The sequence below is a fragment of the Salmo salar genome, chromosome ssa18 (genome assembly GCF_905237065.1).
Source record: "Salmo salar chromosome ssa18, Ssal_v3.1, whole genome shotgun sequence".
Taxonomy (NCBI): Eukaryota; Metazoa; Chordata; class Actinopteri; order Salmoniformes; family Salmonidae; genus Salmo; species Salmo salar.
This window is the reverse complement of record NC_059459.1, coordinates 43,466,247-43,480,520: the sequence shown is the minus strand read 5'-3', so window position 1 is coordinate 43,480,520 and position 14,274 is coordinate 43,466,247. Positions and strand designations below refer to the sequence as shown.

At 47.5% G+C, this 14,274-nt stretch overlaps 1 protein-coding gene across 2 annotated transcripts in view; it reads left to right on the top strand.

Annotated features, from left to right (window-relative positions):
• LOC106577390 (phospholysine phosphohistidine inorganic pyrophosphate phosphatase) overlaps nt 1-14,274 on the top strand; it is a 94,043-nt gene that overhangs the window by 77,793 nt on the left and 1,976 nt on the right. The window lies entirely within an intron of this gene.

The following is a 14,274-nucleotide window of genomic DNA, read 5'->3' as shown; positions in this document are numbered from 1 at the left end:
CCAAGTGTAACCCCCCCTCCTCCTTAACACATACATGGCTCCATCCTCATAATAGACCAAGTGTAACCCCCCCCCCTCCTCCTTAACAGATAAATGGCTCCATCCTCATAATAGACCAAGTGTAACCCCCCCTCCTCCTTAACAGATACATGGCTCCATCCTCATAATAGACCACGTGTAACCCCCCCCCCCCTTCTCCTTAACAGATACATGGCTCCATCCTCATAATAGACCAAGTGTAACCCCCCCTCCTCCTTAACAGATACATGGCTCCATCCTCATAATAGACCACATGTAACCCCCCCTCCTCCTTAACAGATACATGGCTCCATCCTCATAATAGTCCAAGTGTAACCCCCCCCTCCTCCTTAACAGATACATGGCTCCATCCTCATAATAGACCAAGTGTAACCCCCTTCCCTCCTCCTTAACAGATACATGGCTCCATCCTCATAATAGACCAAGTGTAACCCCCCTCCTCCTTAACAGATACATGGCTCCATCCTCATAATAGACCAAGTGTACCCCCCCTCCTCCTTAACAGATACATGGCTCCATCCTCATAATAGACCAAGTGTAACCCCCCCCTCCTCCTTAACAGATACATGGCTCCATCCTCATAACAGACCAAGTGTAACCCCCTCCTCCTTAACAGATACATGGCTCCATCCTGATAATAGACCAAGAGTAACCCCCCCCTCCTCCTTAACAGATACATGGCTCCATCCTCATAATAGACCAAGTGTAACCCCCCCCCTCCTCCTTAACAGATACATGGCTCCATCCTCATAATAGGCCAAGTGTAACCCCCCCCTCCTCCTTAACAGATACATGGCTCCATCCTCATAATAGACCAAGTGTAACCCCCCCCTCCTCCTTAACACATACATGGCTCCATCCTCATAATAGACCAAGTGTAACCCCCCCCCTCCTCCTTAACAGATAAATGGCTCCATCCTCATAATAGACCAAGTGTAACCCCCCTCCTCCTTAACAGATACATGGCTCCATCCTCATAATAGACCACGTGTAACCCCCCCCTTCTCCTTAACAGATACATGGCTCCATCCTCATAATAGACCAAGTGTAACCCCCCCTCCTCCTTAACAGATACATGGCTCCATCCTCATAATAGACCAAGTGTAACCCCCCTCCTCCTTAACAGATACATGGCTCCATCCTCATAATAGACCACATGTAACCCCCCCCCTCCTCCTTAACAGATACATGGCTCCATCCTCATAATAGACCACATGTAACCCCCCCCTCCTCCTTAACAGATACATGGCTCCATCCTCATAATAGACCAAGTGTAACCCCCCTCCTTAACAGATACATGGCTCCATCCTCATAATAGACCAAGTGTAACCCCCCTCCTCCTTAACAGATACATGGCTCCATCCTCATAATAGACCAAGTGTAACCCCCCCCCTCCTCCTTAACAGATACATGGCTCCATACTCATAATAGACCAAGTGTAACCCCCCCCCTTAACAGATGCATGGCTCCATACTCATAATAGACCAAGTGTAACCCCCCTTAACAGATACATGGCTCCATCATCATAATAGACCAAGTGTAACCCCCCCTCCTCCTTAACAGATACATGGCTCCATCCTCATAATAGTCCAAGTGTAACCCCCTTCTCCCTAACAAATACATGGCTCCATCCTCATAATAGACCAAGTGTATCCCCCCTTAACAGATACATGGCTCCATACTCATAATAGACCAAGTGTAACCCCCCCTTAACAGATACATGGCTCCATCATCATAATAGACCAAGTGTAACCCCCACTCCTCCTTAACAGATACATGGCTGCATCCTCATAATAGTCCAAGTGTAACCCCCCTCCTCCTTAACAGATAAATGGCTCCATCCTCATAATCGACCAAGTGTAACCCCCCTCCCCCCCTCTTTAACAGATACATGGCTCCATACTCATAATAGACCAAGTGTAACCCCCCCCCCTTAACAGATACATGGCTCCATCCTCATAATAGACCAAGTGTATCCCCCCCTCCTCCTTAACAGATACATGGCTCCATCCTCATAATAGACCAATTGTAACCCCCCCCTCCTCCTTAACAGATACATGGCTCCATCCTCATAATAGACCAAGTGTAACTCCCTTCCCTCCTCCTTAACAGATACATGGCTCCATCCTAAAAATAGACCAAGTGTAACCCCCCTCCTCCTTAACAGATACATGGCTCCATCCTCATAATAGACCAAGTGTAACCCCCCCTCCTCCTTAACAGATACATGGCTCCATCCTCATAATAGACCAAGTGTAACCCCCTTCCCTCCTCCTTGACAAATACATGGCTCCATCCTAAAAATAGACCAAGTGTAACCCCCCCTCCTCCTTAACAGATACATGGCTCCATCCTCATAATAGACCAAGTGTAACCCCCCCCCTCCTCCTTAACAGATACATGGCTCCACCCTCATAATAGACAAAGTGTAACCTCCCCTCCTCCTTAACAGATACATGGCTCCATCCTCATAATAGACCAAGTGTAACCCCTTCCCTCCTCCTTAACAGATACATGGCTCCATCCTCATAATAGACCAAGTGTAACCCCCCCTCCTCCTTAACAGATACATGGCTCCATCCTCATAATAGACCAAGTGTAACCCCCCTCCTCCTTAACAGATACATGGCTCCATCCTCATAATAGACCAAGTGTAACCCCCCCCTCCTCCTTAACAGATACATGGCTCCATCCTCATAATAGACCAAGTGTAACCCCCCCTCCTCCTTAACAGATACATGGCTCCATCCTCATAATAGACCAAGTGTAACCCCCCCTCCTCCTTAACAGATAAATGGCTCCATCCTCATAATCGACCAAGTGTAACCCCCCCCTCTTTAACAGATACATGGCTCCATCCTCATAATAGACCAAGTGTAACCCCCCTCCTCCTTAACAGATACATGGCTCCATCCTCATAATAGACCAAGTGTAACCCCCTTCCCTCCTCCTTAACAGATACATGGCTCCATCCTAAAAATAGACCAAGTGTAACCCCCTCCTCCTTTACAGATACATGGCTCCATCCTCATAATAGACCAAGTGTAACCCCCCCTCCTCCTTAACAGATACATGGCTCCATCCTCATAATAGACCAAGTGTAACCCCCCTCCTCCTTAACAGATACATGGCTCCATCCTCATAATAGACCAAGTGTAACCCCTTCCCTCCTCCTTAACAGATACATGGCTCCATCCTCATAATAGACCAAGTGTAACCCCCCTCCTCCTTAACAGATACATGGCTCCATCCTCATAATAGACCAAGTGTAACCCCCTCCTCCTTAACAGATACATGGCTCCATCCTCATAATAGACCAAGTGTAACCCCTTCCCTCCTCCTTAACAGATACATGGCTCCATCCTCATAATAGACCAAGTGTAACCCCCCCTCCTCCTTAACAGATACATGGCTCCATCCTCATAATAGACCAAGTGTAACCCCCCCCCTCCTCCTTAACAGATACATGGCTCCATCCTCATAATAGACCAAGTGTAACCCCCCCTCCTTAACAGATACATGGCTCCATCCTCATAATAGACCAAGTGTAACCCCCCTCCTCCTTAACAGATACATGGCTCCATCCTCATAATAGACCAAGTGTAACCCCCCCCCCTCCTCCTTAACAGATACATGGCTCCATCCTCATAATAGACCAAGTGTAACCCTCCCCCCTCCTTAACAGATACATGGCTCCATCCTCATAATAGACCAAGTGTAACCCCCCCCTCCTTAACAGATACATGGCTCCATCCTCATAATATACCAAGTGTAACCCCCCCTCCTCCTCCTTAACAGATACATGGCTCCATCCTCATAATAGACCAAGTGTAACCCCCCCTCCTCCTTAACAGATACATGGCTCCATCCTCATAATAGACCAAGTGTAAACCCCCCCCCCTCCTTAACAGATACATGGCTCCATCTTCATAATAGACCAAGTGTAACCCCCCCCTCCTCCTTAACAGATACATGGCTCCATCCTCATAATAGACCAAGCGTGTGTGTGTGTGTGTGTGTGTGTGTGTGTGTGTGTGTGTGTGTGTGTGTGTGTGTGTGTGTGTGTGTGTGTTCAGCTCTAGGCTCTGGTAAGCTTTCCATGGAAACATCACCTCTAGGTAAATCGACCGAACTTCAGGCTCCAAATTGTTCAGCAATTTCACACACACACAAAATGGGCCTAAAAAACCCACACAGAACTCCCAATCTATAATAGACACACACACACACATACACAGTACTGTGTTAGTTTGAGAAACGCTTTGTTAATCTGAGAACCCCACTGTTCCCCGGTAGGCCGTCATTGTAAATAAGAATTTGTTCTTTAAACGGACTTGCCTAGTTAAATAAAGGTTACATAAATAAACATGTTTGTAGTCTGTAGTAATTTTCTTCATGTCTGAGCAGTGTCATGCTAGCTAGCTAGTTGGTGGAGATGTGATTGTCATGCTAGCTAGCTAGTTGGTGGAGATGTGATTGTCATGCTAGCTAGCTAGTTGGTGGAGATGTGATTGTCATGCTAGCTAGCTAGTTGGTGGAGATGTGATTGTCATACTAGCTAGCTAGTTGGTGGAGATGTGATTGTCATACTAGCTAGCTAGTTGGTGGTGATGTGATTGTCATACTAGCTAGCTAGTTGGTGGAGATTTGATTGTCATGCTAGCTAGCTAGCTGGTGGACATGTTATTGTCATGCTAGCTAGCTAGTTGGTGGACATGTGATTGTCATGCTAGCTAGCCAGTTGGTGGACATGTGATTGTCATGCTAGCTAGCTGGTGGACATGTGATTGTCATGCTAGCTGGTGGAGGTGTGGTTGTTATGCTAGCTGTTGGACATGTGATTATCATGCTAGCTAGCTAGTTGGTGGACATGTGATTGTCATGCTAGCTAGCCAGTTGGTGGACATGTGATTGTCATGCTAGCTAGCTGGTGGACATGTGATTGTCATGCTTGCTGGTGGAGGTGTGGTTGTTATGCTAGCTGTTGGACATGTGATTGTCATGCTAGCTAGCCAGTTGGTGGAGATGTGATTGTCATGCTAGCTTGCTAGCTGGTGGACATGTGATTGTCATGCTAGCTTGCTAGCTGGTGGACATGTGATTGTCATGCTAGCTAGCTAGCTAGCTGGTGGACATGTGATTGTCATGCTAGCTGGTGGAGGTGTGGTTGTCATGCTAGCTGTTGGACATGTGATTGTCATGCTAGCTAGCCAGTTGGTGGAGATGTGATTGTCATGCTAGCTTGCTAGCTGGTGGACATGTGATTGTCATGCTAGCTAGCCAGTTGGTGGAGATGTGATTGTCATGCTAGCTAGCCAGTTGGTGGATGCTAGCTGGTGGACATGTGATTGTCATGCTAGCTAGCCAGTTGGTGGATGCTAGCTGGTGGACATGTGATTGTCATGCTAGCTAGCCAGTTGGTGGAGATGTGATTGTCATGCTAGCTAGCTAGCTGGTGGAAATGTGATTGTCATGCTAGCTAGCTAGCTGGTGGACATGTGATTGTCATGCTAGCTAGCCAGTTGGTGGATGCTAGCTGGTGGACATGTGATTGTCATGCTAGCTAGCCAGTTGGTGGATATGTGATTGTCATGCTAGCTTGCTACCTGGTGGACATGTGATTGTCATGCTAGCTAGCCAGTTGGTGGAGATGTGATTGTCATGCTAGCTAGTTGGTGGACATGTGATTGTCATGCTAGCTGGTGGACATGTGATTGTCATGCTAGCTAGCTAGCTGGTGGACATGTGATTGTCATGCTAGCTGGTGGACATGTGATTGTCATGCTAGCTAGCTGGTGGAGATGGGATTGTCATGCTAGCTAGGTGGTGGAGGTGGGATTGTTATGCTAGCTAGCTGGTGGAGGTGGGATTGTCATGCTAACTAGCAGGCAACTTGCTAAAATAATGAGCTACCAAAAGCAAGCAGAGAGAGAGCTCCCACGGGGAAGCTCTGAGGACTGTGTTCTTTTAATGTAGAACAGGTTTGCACTGGGACTCCCAACAGAGTGCTGGGACATTAGAATACCTCTGAGATCTGACTGCTGATGTTGATACAGAAAATAGCATGGGAACAATCTGATCTGATGAACTCTCCTGTGAACTCTGTTCTACCATTGCCTTGCATAGCCTTTTCAACTATGTAGCAACATATTGAAACATAGCAGCTGTATGAACTTGCTTAGCTAGGTGGGACAACCACATGTCACAGTAGTTAGTATATTCAGATAGCTAGGTGGGTCAACCACATATCCCAGTAGTTAGTATATTCAGATAGCTAGGTGGGACAACCACATATTACAGTAGTTAGTATATTCAGATAGCTAGGTGGACAACCACATATTACAGTAGTTAGTATATTCAGATAGCTAGGTGGGACGACCACATATCACAGTAGTTAGTATATTCAGATAGCTAGGTGGGACAACCACATATCACAGTAGTTAGTATATTCAGATAGCTAGGTGAGACAACCACATATCCCAGTAGTTAGTATATTCAGATAGCTAGGTGGGACAACCACATATTACAGTAGTTAGTATATTCAGATAGCTAGGTGGACAACCACATATTACAGTAGTTAGTATATTCAGATAGCTAGGTGGGACAACCACATATCACAGTAGTTAGTATATTCAGATAGCTAGGTGGGACAACCACATATCCCAGTAGTTAGTATATTCATCTTCAGATAGCTAGGTGGACAACCACATATCCCAGTAGTTAGTATATTCAGATAGCTAGGTGGGACAACCACATATTACAGTAGTTAGTATATTCAGATAGCTAGGTGGGACGACCACATATCACAGTAGTTAGTATATTCAGATAGCTAGGTGGACAACCACATATCACAGTAGTTAGTATATTCAGATAGCTAGGTGGGACAACCACATATTACAGTAGTTAGTATATTCAGATAGCTAGGTGGGATGACCACATATCACAGTAGTTAGTATATTCAGATAGCTAGGTGGGACAACCACATATCACAGTAGTTAGTATATTCAGATAGCTAGGTGGGACAACCACATATCCCAGTAGTTAGTATATTCAGATAGCTAGGTGGGACAACCACATATCCCAGTAGTTAGTATATTCAGATAGCTAGGTGGGACAACCACATATCACAGTAGTTAGTATATTCAGATAGCTAGGTGGGACGACCACATATCACAGTAGTTAGTATATTCAGATAGCTAGGTGGGACGACCACATATCACAGTAGTTAGTATATTCAGATAGCTAGGTGGGACGACCACATATCACAGTAGTTAGTATATTCAGATAGCTAGGTGGGACGACCACATATCACAGTAGTTAGTATATTCAGATAGCTAGGTGGGACGACCACATATCACAGTAGTTAGTATATTCAGATAGCTAGGTGGGACGACCACATATCACAGTAGTTAGTATATTCAGATAGCTAGGTGGGACGACCACATATCACAGTAGTTAGTATATTCAGATAGCTAGGTGGGACGACCACATATCACAGTAGTTAGTATATTCAGATAGCTAGGTGGGACGACCACATATCACAGTAGTTAGTATATTCAGATAGCTAGGTGGGACGACCACATATCACAGTAGTTAGTATATTCAGATAGCTAGGTGGGACGACCACATATCCCAGTAGTTAGTATATTCAGATAGCTAGGTGGGACGACCACATATCACAGTAGTTAGTATATTCAGATAGCTAGGTGGGACAACCACATATCACAGTAGTTAGTATATTCAGATAGCTAGGTGGGACGACCACATATCCCAGTAGTTAGTATATTCAGATAGCTAGGTGGGACGACCACATATCCCAGTAGTTAGTATATTCAGATAGCTAGGTGGGACGACCACATATCACAGTAGTTAGTATATTCAGATAGCTAGGTGGGACGACCACATATCACAGTAGTTAGTATATTCAGATAGCTAGGTGGGACGACCACATATCCCAGTAGTTAGTATATTCAGATAGCTAGGTGGGACAACCACATATCACAGTAGGTAGTAGATTCAGATAGCTAGGTGGACAACCACATATTACAGTAGTTAGTATATTCAGATAGCTAGGTGGGACGACCACATATCCCAGTAGTTAGTATATTCAGATAGCTAGGTGGGACAACCACATCACAGTAGTTAGTATATTCAGATAGCTAGGTGGGACAACCACATATCACAGTAGTTAGTATATTCAGATAGCTAGGTGGGACAACCACATATCCCAGTAGTTAGTATATTCATCTTCAGATAGCTAGGTGGACAACCACATATCCCAGTAGTTAGTATATTCAGATAGCTTCAGTCCTAGCCCCAGTTCCCTATCCCAGTCCTAGCCCCAGTTCCCTATCCCAGTCCTATCCCCTATCCCAGTGCTAGCCCCAGTCCCAGTCCTATTCTCAACCCCAGTCCTATTGCCAGTCCTATTCCCAGTCCTATCCCCAGCCCCAGTGCCCAGTCCACAATCCTATTCCCAGTCCTATTCTCAGTCCCAGTCCTATTCACAGTCCTGTCCCCAGGCCCAGTTTTATTCCCAGTCCTATTCTCAGTCTCAGTCCTATTCCCAGTTCAATTCTCAGTCCTAATCTCAGACCCGGTCAGTCCATGTCCTCAGCAGTACCAGTTAGTCCATTACATCAGCAGTCCCAGTTAGTCCATTATCTCAGCAGTACCAGTTAGTCCATTACCTCAGCAGTACCAGTCAGTCCATTACCTCAGCAGTACCAGTCAGTCCATTACCCCAGCAGTACCAGTCAGTCCATTACCTCAGCAGTACCAGTCAGTCCATTACCTCAGCAGTACCAGTCAGTCCATTACCTCAGCAGTACCAGTCAGTCCATTACCTCAGCAATACCAGTCAGTCTATTACCTCAGCAATACCAGTCAGTCCATTACCTCAGCAGTACCAGTACCAGTCAGTCCATTACCTCAGCAGTACCAGTCAGTTCATTACCTCAGCAGTACCAGTCAGTCCATTACCTCAGCAGTACCAGTCAGTCCATTACCTCAGCAGTACCAGTACCAGTCAGTCCATTACCTCAGCAGTACCAGTCAGTCCATTACCTCAGCAGTACCAGTACCAGTCAGTCCATTACCTCAGCAGTACCAGTCAGTCCATTACTTCAGCAGTACCAGTCAGTCCATTATCTCAGCAGTACCAGTCAGTCCATTACCTCAGCAGTACCAGTACCAGTCAGTCCATTACCTCAGCAGTACCAGTACCAGGCCCAGTCAGTCCATTACCTCAGCAGTACCAGTCAGTCCATTACCTCAGCCTGATTGAGTTCACAAACACTGACACCAAGATACACACACACACACACACAGGCAGACACACAAACAGGACAGGCAGACACACACACAGGCAGACAGGCATGTATAACTAGGTGAGAGAAGACCAGGGCAGATTTTAAGAAGAGGTGACTGGAGGACAGAGAGAGAGAGAGAGAGACAGAAGGTGTAATTGTCTCATCACCAGCGCTGGTAACACAATAAGCCTTTTCTAGCCGTGTGTGTGTGTGTGTGTGTGTGTGTGTGTGTGTGTGTATCTTGGTGTCAGCGTGTGTGAACTCAATCAGGCCACTGGTGGGGGAAAGGTGAGGGACTGAGGCAGTAATCCTGTCACAGGAGACGTAACACCCTGTACACACACACACACACATAACACCCTGCCCACACACACATAACACCCTGCCCACACACACACACACATAACACCCTGCCCACACACACACACACATAACACCCTGCCCACACACACACACACACACATAACACCCTGCCCACACACACACACACACACATAACACCCTGCCCACCACACACACACACACACATAACACCCTGCCCACACACACATAACACCCAGCCCACACACACACACATAACACCCTGCCCACACACACACACACATAACACCCTGCCCACACACACACACACACACATAACACCCTGCCCACACACACACACACACACATAACACCCTGCCCACACACACACACACACACACACACACACACACCTGCACACACATACACACACATAACACCCTGCCCACACACACACATAACACCCTGCCCACACACACACACACACACACACATAACACCCTGTACACACACACATAACACCCTGCCCACACACACATAACACCCTGTACACACATACACACATAACACCCTGTACACACACACACACACATAACACCCTGCCCACACACACACACACACATAACACCCTGCCCACACACACATAACACCCTGTACACACATACACACATAACACCCTGCCCACACACACACACACACAACACCCTGCCCACACACACACACACACAACACCCTGCCCACACACACACACACATAACACCCTGCCCACACACACACACACACAACACCCTGCCCACACACACACACACATAACACCCTGCCCACACACACACACACATAACACCCTGTACACACACACACACACATAACACCCTGCCCACACACACACACACACATAACACCCTGCCCACACACACACACACATAACACCCTGCCCACACACACACACACATAACACCCTGTACACACATACACACATAACACCCTGTACACACATACACACATAACACCCTGTACACACACACACACACATAACACCCTGCCCACACACACACACACACATAACACCCTGCCCACACACACATAACACCCTGTACACACATACACACATAACACCCTGTACACACATACACACATAACACCCTGCCCACACACACACACACATAACACCCTGCCCACACACACACACACACACACACACACATAACACCCTGCCCACACACACACACACATAACACCCTGTACACACATACACACACATAACACCCTGTACACACATACACACACATAACACCCTGCCCACACACACACACACACACACACACACATAACACCCTGCCCACACACACATAACACCCTGCCCACACACACACACACATAACACCCTGCCCACACACACACACACATAACACCCTGCCCACACACACACACACACACACACACACATAACACCCTGCCCACACACACACACACACACATAACACCCTGTACACACACACACACACACATAACACCCTGCCCACACACACACATAACACCCTGCCCACACACACACACACACACACACACATAACACCCTGTACACACATACACACACACATAACACCCTGCCCACACATACACATAACACCCTGTACACACACACACACACACACACACATAACACCCTGTACACACATACACACACACATAACACCCTGCCCACACACACACATAACACCCTGTACACACACACACACAGATAACACCCTGCCCACACATACACACACAGATAACACCCTGCCCACACACAACACCCCATTAGCTGCCCAGCTCACATAACCGTCACATCTCTCAGTGCAGAACACCTGCGGTGACAGAGGAAGGCTCTAAAAATTGTCAGACTCCAGCCACCCAAGTCATAGACTGTTCTCTCTGGTACCGCACGGCAAGCGGTACCAGAGCACCAAGTCTAGGTCCAAGAGGCTTCTAAACAGCTTCTACACTCAAGCCATAAGACTCCTGAACAGCTAATCAAAGGGCTACCCAGACCTCTCTTTTACGCTGCTGCTACTCTCTGTTTATTATCTATGCATAGTCACTTTAACTCTACCTACATGTACATATTACCTCAATTACCTTGACTAACCGGTGCCCCAGCACATTGACTCGGTACCAGTACCCCCTGTATAGAGCCTCCACATTGACTCTGTACCGTAACCCCCTGTATATAGCCTCCACATTGACTCTGTACCGTAACACCCTGTATATAGCCTCCACATTGACTCTGTACCGTAACACCCTGTATATAGCCTCCACATTGACTCTGTACCGGTACCCCCTGTATATAGGCTCCACATTGACTCTGTACCGTAACACCCTGTATATAGCCTCCACATTGACTCTGTACCGGTACCCCCTGTATATAGCCTCCACATTGACTCTGTACCGGTGCCCCCTGTATATAGCCTCCACATTGACTCTGTACCGGTACCCCCTGTATATAGCCTCCACATTGACTCTGTACCGGTACCCCCTGTATATAGCCTCCACATTGACTCTGTATCGGTACCCCCTGTATATAGCCTCCACATTGACTCTGTACCGGTACCCCCTGTATATAGCCTCCACATTGACTCTGTACCGGTACCCCCTGTATATAGCCTCCACATTGACTCTGTACCGGTACCCCCTGTATATAGCCTCCACATTGACTCTGTACCGGTACCCCCTGTATATAGCCTCCACATTGACTCTGTACCGGTACCCCCTGTATATAGCCTCCACATTGACTCTGTACCGGTACCCCCTGTATATAGGCTCCACATTGACTCTGTACCGGTACCCCCTGTATATAGCCTCCACATTGACTCTGTATCGGTACCCCCTGTATATAGCCTCCACATTGACTCTGTACCGGTACCCCTGTATATAGCCTCCACATTGACTCTGTACCGGTACCCCCTGTATATAGCCTCCACATTGACTCTGTACCGGTACCCCCTGTATATAGCCTCCACATTGACTCTGTATCGGTACCCCCTGTATATAGCCTCCACATTGACTCTGTACCGGTACCCCCTGTATATAGCCTCCACATTGACTCTGTACCGGTACCCCCTGTATATAGCCTCCACATTGACTCTGTACCGGTACCCCTGTATATAGACTCCACATTGACTCTGTACCGGTACCCCCTGTATATAGCCTCCACATTGACTCTGTACCGGTACCCCCTGTATATAGCCTCCACATTGACTCTGTACCGGTACCCCCTGTATATAGCCTCCACATTGACTCTGTACCGGTACCCCCTGTATATAGACTCCACATTGACTCTGTACCGGTACCCCCTGTATATAGCCTCCACATGGACTCTGTACCGTAACACTCTGTATATAGCCTCCACATTGACTCTGTACCGTAACACCCTGTATATAGCCTCCACATTGACTCTGTACCGGTACCCCCTGTATATAGGCTCCACATTGACTCTGTACCGTAACACCCTGTATATAGCCTCCACATTGACTCTGTACCGGTACCCCCTGTATATAGGCTCCACATTGACTCTGTACCGGTGCCCCCTGTATATAGCCTCCACATTGACTCTGTATCGGTACCCCCTGTATATAGACTCCACATTGACTCTGTACCGGTGCCCCCTGTATATAGCCTCCACATTGACTCTGTACCGGTACCCCCTGTATATAGCCTCCACATTGACTCTGTACCGGTACCCCCTGTATATAGACTCCACATTGACTCTGTACCGGTACCCCCTGTATATAGCCTCCACATTGACTCTGTATCGTAACACCCTGTATATAGCCTCCACATTGACTCTGTACCGGTACCCCCTGTATATAGGCTCCACATTGACTCTGTACCGTAACACCCTGTATATAGCCTCCACATTGACTCTGTACCGGTACCCCCTGTATATAGGCTCCACATTGACTCTGTACCGGTGCCCCCTGTATATAGCCTCCACATTGACTCTGTACCGGTACCCCCTGTATATAGCCTCCACATTGACTCTGTACCGGTACCCCCTGTATATAGCCTCCACATGGACTCTGTACCGTAACACCCTGTATATAGCCTCCACATTGACTCTGTACCGTAACACCCTGTATATAGCCTCCACATTGACTCTGTACCGTAACACCCTGTATATAGCCTCCACATTGACTCTGTACCGGTACCCCCTGTATATAGGCTCCACATTGACTCTGTACCGTAACACCCTGTATATAGCCTCCACATTGACTCTGTACCGGTACCCCCTGTATATAGGCTCCACATTGACTCTGTACCGGTGCCCCCTGTATATAGCCTCCACATTGACTCTGTACCGGTGCCCCCTGTATATAGCCTCCACATTGACTCTGTACCGGTGCCCCCTGTATATAGCCTCCACATTGACTCTGTACCGGTACCCCTGTATATAGCCTCCACATTGACTCTGTATCGGGTACCCCCTGTATATAGCCTCCACATTGACTCTGTACCGGTACCCCCTGTATATAGCCTCCACATTGACTCTGTACCGGTACCCCCTGTATATAGCCTCCACATTGACTCTGTACCGGTACCCCCTGTATATAGCCTCCACATTGACTCTGTACCGTAACACCCTGTA